The sequence below is a fragment of the Mytilus californianus genome, unplaced genomic scaffold (genome assembly GCF_021869535.1).
Source record: "Mytilus californianus isolate M0D057914Y unplaced genomic scaffold, xbMytCali1.0.p SCAF_19, whole genome shotgun sequence".
NCBI lineage: Eukaryota > Metazoa > Mollusca > Bivalvia > Mytilida > Mytilidae > Mytilus > Mytilus californianus.
In genome coordinates this window covers 3933186-3943807 of record NW_026262667.1, presented here as the reverse complement: position 1 = coordinate 3943807, position 10622 = coordinate 3933186, and the positions used below count along the sequence as shown (strand labels likewise).

Sequence of the window (10622 nt, the reverse complement as noted above, 5' to 3'; positions counted from 1 at the left end):
TCAAAGAACCCCAAAAATTCAATATGGACCAATTTGAATGGGACCCTAAATTCTAAATCTAAATACACGGTTAGATTTAATTTCATCATTCAACATATCAAATAAATCCATATATTTAATATTATATTTTGTTGAAATCAAACAAAGTTTATTTTGGACCTTTAATTTCATCATTCAACATATATCAAATAAACCCATATATTTAGTTTTTGTTGAAATCAAACAAAGTTTATTTTGGACCTTAATGCAGACTTATGTAAAAAACAGGCCAAAATTCAAAAGTTTAAATACAGTTAAATTCAGCATATCATAGGACCTGAATAATACAATTTTGTGGAAATAAAATCAAAATTGAATTTTGGACCTTTATGTGGACTAATATGAAAATGCGACCAAAAATTAAAAATCTAAATACACAATTAGAATAGGCATATCAAAGAACCCCTTGAAATATTTTTTTTAATAAATCATACAAAGTTTAAGGTTGGACTCTTTGGACCTCAATTTTGACCAATTTAAAAACTAGGCCAAAGAATCCAAAATCTTAATACATGATCATTTTCAGCAAGAACCAGAATAATCCATGACTTCGCTGCCTTCAAATAAAACCCCATTGAAATTGATCAAGAAAATAACTTAAGCCATTTATACACAAGTATTAGAAAATTACGGTTTTTGACCCCTTTATTCATATTTAGGTTTATAACCCGAAAAATCAATCCAAACATTCCTTTACAGGTATAGGACCTTGTGAATCTGTGAATTTTCTAGAAAAACCATACACTTTTACAAAAGTTATTTTCTGGAAACCAAATGTCTTCGGACGACAGGAAGACAACGCCATAACAATATACCAAATCAAAAATTTTGCGGTCCTATAAAATTGCATACGGCATAGTTGGCTATAAAAGGCTCTGACAGGAAATATGTGAAACAATTCAAACAAGAAAAGAATATCTTATTTAGTTTATAAGATATCTGTCTGATTTAATATATTCAGATATTGTATAAAGTATACATAAGATATCTTACTTAGATTATAAGATATCAAATTAAATTTATAAGATATCTTATCAAGTTTATGAAATATATCTTTATAACTGAAAAAGATATCTGTTAACCTAAAGTGAAAAAAATATCAAATTAATAATGTACTAAATGATATATATTTATAAAAGATCTTATTTAATTCATAAGATATTTTTGAAATTTTCAATTGAATAAGGCACTGTATAACATGCAATATGTATAATATGTATAATAAACTAAATAAGGTATATACAGTTGGGTGCAGACCAAGCATTACATGTAGACGGGCCGAAAAAGTTAACGTGGAGTTTACTCGCGTGCACTTCATGTTAACGCCGCGTTAACTGTGCGTTAACTCCGAAATTTCAGTAGACATAAAAAGTAAACGGGCGTTTACTTTCGCGTTTACCTCCGCGTTAACGCAAAAACGGCCCGTCTTCTAATTTTGTAAAGAGTAAACGGGCGTTTACTTTCGCGTTTACTTCCGCGTTAACGTGAAAAAATGCGCGTCTTCTATTTTCGTCAAAAGTAAACGCACGTTTACTGTTTGTAGTAAACGCGCGTTAACGCAGATTGTCATCGTATCCTGGATACACTGACCTAAAAAATCAAATGATAAGGTACATCAAAATTAAATGACCAACTGGTCATTTTCGATTGACATATTGACGTCGATTACAGTTAATTGATAATGTTATCACACTTCTTAAAATAATTTAATCAAAATTATTCATAGTAAATTTCTTTTTCTTCACCAAAATATAGTTCAAGTATGTCCTTTTATTAAATTAATTTAATCATCACCAAATTCAAACAGTTTTCACATCTCAGACAGGCTGACTCAGGATGACTCGTAAAAGAAAATTATTTGATCTCATTAACCAAAACTGACCATATTTACCCTTTGTCAAGTTATCTATACAGCAGCGTAGTAATTCAGCTATCTTTTATGTCATTATGGACCGTATAATACAATTGACATCAATATTGGAACCAGCATGTCCGTGCTATTTTTATTCAAAATATTCAATCGTAAACAAATTTCAGTAGATTTAATACCTCAGACTGACTCTTAGAACAAAACGATATGCCCTCATCAACCAAAACTGACCATATTCGCACCATATTATGTAAATCTTTATGGCCGCATGGTAAATGAGTTATATTTTCATGTAAGGATTGATTGTATAATACAAATGATAGCAATATTGGCACATAATGACTAAACAAATTTGTTCGCATCAATTAAGAGTGCCAGTATGTCCTCTTTTTATTCAAAATATTGAATCGTAAACAAATTTCAGTAGTTTTCATAAATCAGACTGGCTCGAATAACAAAATTATTTTTCCGCATCAACCAAAACTGACCATATTTGCACTTTATTATGTAAATCTTTATAGCTGCATAGTAAATGAGTTATATTTTCATGTAAGGATGGATTGTATCATACAAATGATATCAATCAATATTGGCACATAATGACTAAAAATTTTTGTTCGCATCAATTAAGAGAGCTAGCATGTCCTCTTTTTATTTAAAATATTGAATCGTAAACAAATTTCAGTAGTTTTCATAAATCAGACTGGCTCGAATAACAAAATTATTTGTCCGCATCAACCAAAACTGACCATATTTGCACTTTATTATGTAAATCTTTATAGCCGCATAGTAAATGAGTTATATTTTCATGTAAAGATGAATTGAATACACAAATAATAGCAATATTGGAATATAATGACGAAAACATTTTGTTCACATCAATTTAGAGTACCAGTATGTCCTCCTTTTATTCAAAATATTGAATCTTAAACAAATTTCAATAGTTTTCATACCTCAAACTGACTTGTATAACAAAATAATTTGTCTGCATCAACCAAAACTGACCATATTTGCACTTTATTATGTAAATCTTTATAGCCGCATAGTAAATGAGTTATATTTTCATGTAAGGATGGATTGAATACACAAATGATAGCCAAATTGGAACATAATGAGTAAAAAATTTTCTTCGCATCAATTTAGAGTGCCAGTTTGTCTTCCTTTTTTTCAAAATATTGAATCGTAATCAAATTTCAGTAGTTTTCATACATCAGACTGACTCATATAACAAAATTATCTGTCCGCATCAACCAAAACTGACCATATTTCCACTTTATTATGAAAATCTTCATAGCCGCATAGTAAATGAGTTATATTTTCATGTAAGGATGGATTGAATACACAAATGATAGCAATATTGGATTATAATGACTAAAAAATTTTGTTCTCATCAATTTAGAGTGCCAGTATGTCCTTCTTTTATACAAAATATTCAATTGTAAACAAATTTCAGAAGTATTAGGGAGGTCAGCCAAAATATGAAGTATAGAGAAAGTGCATAAAATTACATTATTATGGAAGAGCACAAAAAAAGAAATTCATTGGTGCCAAAATTTTGGGAATCGGTCAAGCGGTTCAAAAGTTATGACCATTTAGATTTCAAAATTTTGGCCGTTTTCCTTGCGAAGGCAAAAATATCATATTTTGGGCTATTTTTCAGGCCAAATATATCAAATGGGTTAGGAACTGCAAGCAATCTATATGCATTATTGCAATAAGACTCTTTTATGCTTTGATTTAAGCCACTATAGTCCTTAGTAACATCAATATTAAGAAAACTACAATATCTCAAACTTTGTAAAAAAAAACTTTGGACTTAGTTTTTTTTTGCTATGTGTCAAGGGCATCTTTGAATAAACTGCTATGTTAAGACATTGATATCTTGAAATGGAAAGCAGGCAGAGGTCTGGTTGTTTGCAGTTATGTAAAGACCTAAACAGTCAACAGAAATATATTAACAGTTGTATTGCCAACATATCTGAATTTTTTTTTAGCCGACTCAAAATCATGCCGGCAGGCCCCCCTTTTTTTAGGTAGTTTTTTTTGGGAAAAAAATACATTTTTGGTCAGACAATGCTGGAAAAAAATCCCTAATTTTTTCTACTACTTGTTTTGTATTGGTATTAAGTTGTTTCACAAATAAAATAAGCTCTTTAAGCTAATAAAAAAAAAAATTGAATTAGAAAATCAGCATTTTGACGTAAATTTTTGAGCTATTTTTCGCCAAAAAGACACTAAAATTTACACAAAAACTTAATTTCATGATTTGACAGTAATTTTTCACAGAAGTTAGTGACTGTTACTGTGACTTTACATGTAAAAGCACCTTTTTGTCATATATTAATAGAATTTAATGCAATACAAATTTAAAAAATGGTCAAAAATAAGAAATGTTTTGACAATTTTGAAAATCGCGGATTTTTTCAAATATTTGCGCAGTTATGCAAAAAATTTAACGGAAAATTGGAGATTTTTACACATGTTTGGTATTATATTAAAGCTTACAATCTTAGCTTTCAGATGAACCTAATTTCATTGTATTTGGCTGATTGATATTTATCCTAGATGGAATTTGGTTAGCCCTATACTTGCATGAAAAAAAACTATAATTTTGAAAAATCCCAAATTTTGACCGAGAAAATAAAAATAATCCATTTAAACTCTAAGAGTTAAGTCATTGCTTAGTCAGACATTGCTATAATGATATTTTCTCTTGGAAAATGTATTATTTACACTAAAATATTCTCATTATTGGTAAATATTTTGCGAAAAACCTGTTATTTCTATAAAAAATGGATATGTCGAGAACCTATTATATATAAAGACCAAGATCAATGCAGTCTTTAAGTCTAATAATCCATTGGGATTTGCAATAGTGACTATCTGAACTGTTTTGGTATTCATTATAATAATGATACATAAACTATTCATCATTTGACTAAGTTTATTGAATGTTCTAAAGTATATATTTTCAGGACCGAGCTGTTTCTTCACCAGAATTTACCATATCTACAATAGACAATATGTACATTATACAAATTAAATATTTTGTATTTGTTCAATTAACTTGAGAGTACCTGCAGTTTCTTACAATTCATATAAAATCTGGTTTACATGCAATCTGAAAAAAAAAAGACTTTTTATTTTTGAGATTGGCTGCTGACAAAGTGGTTTTTCTGGATTTACCGTCATCAGAGATGCTCCATGTAAAAAAAACAAATAAAACTCAACTAGATATCATTGAGATGGGAGGCATCTCTGTGGGCCCCGCTGTGAATAATGTGTGGTAAAAAATTTGTATCTTTATCATTGGACATGGGGTTGTCAACTGAAACCAAAGTTTTTGACCTTGACCTTTGACCTAAGAAGTTGTACATAAATTATGACACACCCTCTGGTGTTGTTTTTTATACACATATCAAGTATAAACTTTGAAATCATAATGGTTCTCAAGTTATAGAGCGGACACGATCTTTACCATAGGACATGAGGTTGTCAACTAAAACCAAAGTTTTGACCTTGACCTTTGACCTAGAGAGATGTTCATACATTATGACACACCCTCTGGTGTTGGTTAATATACATGTCAAGTATAAACTTTGAAATCATAAAAGTTCTCTAGATATAGAGCAGACACAATTTGTTAAGGACGGACGGACGGACAGACGGACTGACTGATCACTATAGGGCGTCCACCATTCGGCGGGGCCCTAATAAAGGTCAAATCAATTTGCTGCAACCATTCTACAAATAAATCATTACAATATGATAATTAGTACCCTGGATAAATTTCTACAAAAGAAGAAAAATAGGTTAAGAAACTAAAAGAAAACTAAAAGAATTAGTGCTGAAAGACAAGAAAACAATCATTAATCTTGCTGAAAAATAGTTTGTCTACAATAAAATCCACACATCTCCATTCTGGTATTCCTCTATATATAGTAGGCTTCTTGAAAACATGGCTGTTGCTGTCATTGACATCATCCCCCTTCTCAAAGTCATATGCAATATATGACAACCCTGTATCTGCATCATGCCCTGTGTACTAAAACTCCTTCCCATCAGCCTCTCGACAAAATCTGTGGTCTACTCGTCTAACTACAATAAAAGCTGGATCCAGGGGCGCAATCTCAACTCGTTCCTCTCCATGTCGGTGTTCCCTAGAGTGTGCCCTGTCCTAGTGGAAAACCTTAAGTTAATCAAAATAAATCTAGACTGTTAAAAGTAAGTTCTAAATCTTAAACAGAATGAAGAAATTTATTTAGGTCAACTCATATACATGTGTGTCCCAGTAATAACTTTTTTTGTGGAGACATCGTTGCTCATTTTTACACTGTATTTAATTCTTTTTTATCCGTATCATATTATATTTCTGAATCTGTTCTCTATGCTTCGTCAAAAAATTTCTTATTTTTTGCAGTTCGTAAAAAAATGAAAACAACATGTTATAAATTTTGTGCGTCCAAAGTGCTTTTCTGGATTTACCTTCATCAGGAACATATTAAGATGCTTTTTAACTGTGATTCCCTATAGACAACCCTTTATTTTACTTCTATTAAATGGTTTAACTGGTGGTATAATAGCACTATCTTTAAGCATTGTATAAATTATTTTGTTTTTAAAATTTAAAACATTGTGCAGAAGAAATTTATTTAGCTGAGCTGTAGAATTATATAATATTAAATTCAAATCATACACATACATGTTCAGGATGTGCTTCATCCAAACTTTCTAACCAATTCACTGTATGGGTTTTGAGTCCAATATTGGTATTTCCCTCCAAGGCGTTGGTAGTGACTCTCCACATGACTCTGATGAAGAAGATCCTTTCAGGCAGATGGATGGACAGACAGTATCATTCCTATAAACACAACAAAACTGTATTGTATAATAGACTAACAAATTCAATCAAATTTCAAATAATCTGAATTTTTATTATTTTAATACAAAAATTGTTCAGAGGAAAACAGATTTTTAACCCTGATCATATTTGTAGGTAGTCATAAGGTACATGTGTTATAAGTAAACACAGCATCTGCAATTCTGTTAATAACTTAACTGTCAGTTAATAGGCATCAATATTAAATTACATAATAAAGTAAAAGTGACAATTATTAAATTCAAAAGTCAAGGAAGAAAATCAAAAGTTTGAATATAAATATAAATGAAAGATGCAAATATCAACTAAATTTCTTTATAAACAGTGTGCATATTTAAGAAAACATCTACAATATTGTTTATTATGACCAATTAGTTAAAATAACATACTCATGCTACTGTTGAAAAATCATAAATATAAATTTTTAATGTACATGTATAAATGTGTGCAAATATTCTTCCAAACTGTCATATGTATACATTTTTTGACAGAAAGCATTTTTGAAAAAGAAAATTTTAGTTCATTATGCCTAATCCATAAGTTTAGAATAAATATATAGTTGGTAATATACTAATCTATGGTTTGAACAACATATTCCTGTCTCAAAATGAAAAAAACAAATGTAATGTGTTCAAATTATACCAACTATCATCAACTGCAATGTAAAGCACCGAAAAATCCGAGTATTATCAATGAATAAAACCAGAGAAATTCCGAATGGATCACATTCCAACGTTAGGAGAATTTACCTCATTACATATTCATAGCTTGATAAAAAGGCCATGGGGAGCGTTTAAAAAAAATTGCTGGTAGAAACTCCCTTTCAATTTATAAGTTTAATATATTTAAACAAAAAAATACATCCTGGAAATAATTTAAAGTTATTTTTGTTGACTTTTATGAAACAAGGAATTCCCCTCCCTGAAATATGGCAAATTTGCTAATATAAGATATAATAAAAGGTACTTACCTTACGTGATTGGCCTCCGTGGCCTATTTCCAACGTTGTCTGTCCTCTCAGTAAGCAGTCCGTCCAAAAAATAGTCGGTAAAAGTCATTTTGTTACAAGTTTCATGTTTCATGTTAGACACAATGGCGGATACGTCACTTCCGGAAGTCAAGAACAGATAACTCTTTTCGCAGATTTTTTGCGTGAAAACCACGCCCTGCTCATACAAATATCCAATCAATTCCGCAAGCCGCTATTGTTTTCCATGTGAAACCATGGATACGTGTGGAAGGAGAGAGTTCTGGAATTTATGAATCCGAGTGTCAGTGGTGTTTACAAAGACGAAAACGATTTTTTTTTTCACATCTATTTCAAAGATTTTTCATATCTATACTGAAAATCGACCGTTAAGTATGACTGACAACCGGATCATAAAACTTGAATATATTTCCAAAATTATAAGCCATCAATGAAGAAAATCTGACGAGTAATAGCTTGCGGAATGAATTTCAAAATCAGTAGTACCTTTGACACATAGTTTTTCCGGCGGCCATTTTTTTCAAAACAACTCCACTTCAAACATTTTTTTTATCGAACCAAATCACTGCAATACCCATAAAACTTATATATTTAGAAAGATAAATGTCTGAACTTTAATTACATATCAATTGTTTGCTCATACAATATATTTTTTTCCTTTTTCAAAGCAGTTGAACTTGGGTAAAATCCGATATTTTTGCCGTCGCAAGGAAATCATTACGTTACGATAATCGCACTGGTGACCTCCCTAGAAGTATTAATACCTCAAACTGACTCGTATAACAAAATAATTTGTCTGCATCAATCTTCATAGCCGCATAGTAAATGAGTTATATTTTCATGTAAGGATGGATTGAATACACAAATGATAGCAATATTGGCACATAATGACTAAAAAAAATGTTCGCATCAATTGAGAGTGCCAGCATGTCCTCTTTTTAATCAAAATATTGAGTTGTAAACAAATATCAGAAGTTTTCATACCTCAGACTGACTTGCATAACAAAATTAATTGTCCACATCAACCAAAACTGACCATATTTGTACTTTATTGTGTAAATCTTATAGTCACATAGTAAATCAGTAATATTTTTATGTCAGTAGTTCGTGATGGTTTGTATTTTAAACAAAACTATTTAACAGCATCATTCAACAGTTACACTCACATGAGTGATTTATGTACACTGTACTTAATAATGAAAAGTATGAGTAGTTCTCTTCTTGGAATAGTATACTGTTAAGAGATGGTGGGTAGGAAGGGTACTGGTCCCGAAATCCAGGGCTTAAAAACACGAAATCCCGAGGTCCCGAATTTAAATAAATTTAAATCCCGACATCCCGAAATTCGAAAAAAGAATTCCCGGATCTGGAAACGGTCAATCCCTAAATCTTGAGCTTAAAAATACCCGATCCCGGAGTCCCGATAAAGGTCCTATCCCCTCTTTGTTAATATATTATGTAAGTTGATTGATTTTGTTTGTAGCATAACGTCCAGTGGCAATATTTCATTCATGTCCAAATCGAGTATATTTTTCGGACGTCACAAATATCATTTATAATCGTTATGGATAAGTCTGTATAAATTGAAGAGATGGTACAAATGTACATACTTATACAACACTTTATTAATATCCCTTGCAATACACTGTACAATTTCCGTTTGAACATTTGACAAAACAGAAGCTGAAATCATGTAAATCCATGTGAATTACGATTAAAAATAATGTATTAAATGCATCGAGCTAGGAATTCGAAGAGACAGTTAAAAATGTGGAACGAAGCAACGTAAACAATGATGTTTATATCCCATCATATACAACTATTTTTCCGATGTGTTGGATAACCTTTCTATCGGCCTCGATATTTGTACATGTAACTTTTGAAAAGAATATATAGAAAATCTGCTTATCAGTAAAGTTATAGGAACTATTTTTTTTTAAATTTAATAAAATTAATATTTCGAATTAAAATAAATTAAGTGTTTTTGAATAGTTTGAAACACATATACGTAAAGTATTAAGATAACAGTCGTTTTAATAAAATAAATGTTCAAATGAACACGAAGTTTATTTCTTAATTTACACGATCAGTTAACGCGAAAAGTAAACGCGCGTTTACTTCCAAGTGCACGTAAAAATACATTATTGAAATCTGTAGTAAACGCGCGTTTACTTCCAAGTGCACGTAAAAATACATTAATGAAATCTGTAGTAAACGCCCGTTTACTTTTAAGTGCACGTAAAAATAAATTTGTGAAATCTGAAGTAAACGCCCGTTTACTACTGACTAAACGGACACAGAGTAAACGCCCGTTTACTCGGGTAGACATTAGAAATTTCCAATTTGACCGCGTTAACGTAATTATAGTAAACGCGAAAATTGATGTTAACTAACGAAATATGTGCACGCGGCGTTAACTTGCGTTTACTTTATGTAATGCTTGGTCTGCACCCAACTGTAATTAACTAAACAAGACATTTATAGATATCTTATAATATTATATATACGATATCTTATTAATTTCTAGATTAATTCATTTTTAAATTTCCAATTTTAGATATTTTTGCATTGTTTTAAGGAAAACAACTCAAATGCAGGGCCCAACAGGGTTTACTTTTATAAATTGTGACTTGGAACTTGGATGGAGAGTTGTCTCATTGGCACTCATACCACATCTTCTTATATCTACCAACAGTAAAACTCTAAAACGCAAGGGTGTAATATGCCATGCATATGTGTAACACTTTTTTGAGAGAAAAATTCTTGCACATGTCAATTTTCATTCGAAAAGGGTATGTATATATATGCTGTGAACTTCTTTAAAATAAAATCTGAATGAATATTCT

The 10622-nt window shown here is 30.8% G+C and overlaps 1 long non-coding RNA gene across 1 annotated transcript; it reads right to left on the bottom strand.

Annotated features, from left to right (window-relative positions):
- Positions 1–4839: 4839 nt before the first annotated feature.
- Positions 4840–6727, bottom strand: LOC127727088 (uncharacterized). Its single transcript, XR_007993773.1, has 2 exons — positions 6612–6727; positions 4840–4918 (listed from the first exon to the last, which is right to left on the bottom strand). It is a non-coding gene; the product is annotated as an uncharacterized LOC127727088 (long non-coding RNA).
- Positions 6728–10622: the final 3895 nt, after the last annotated feature.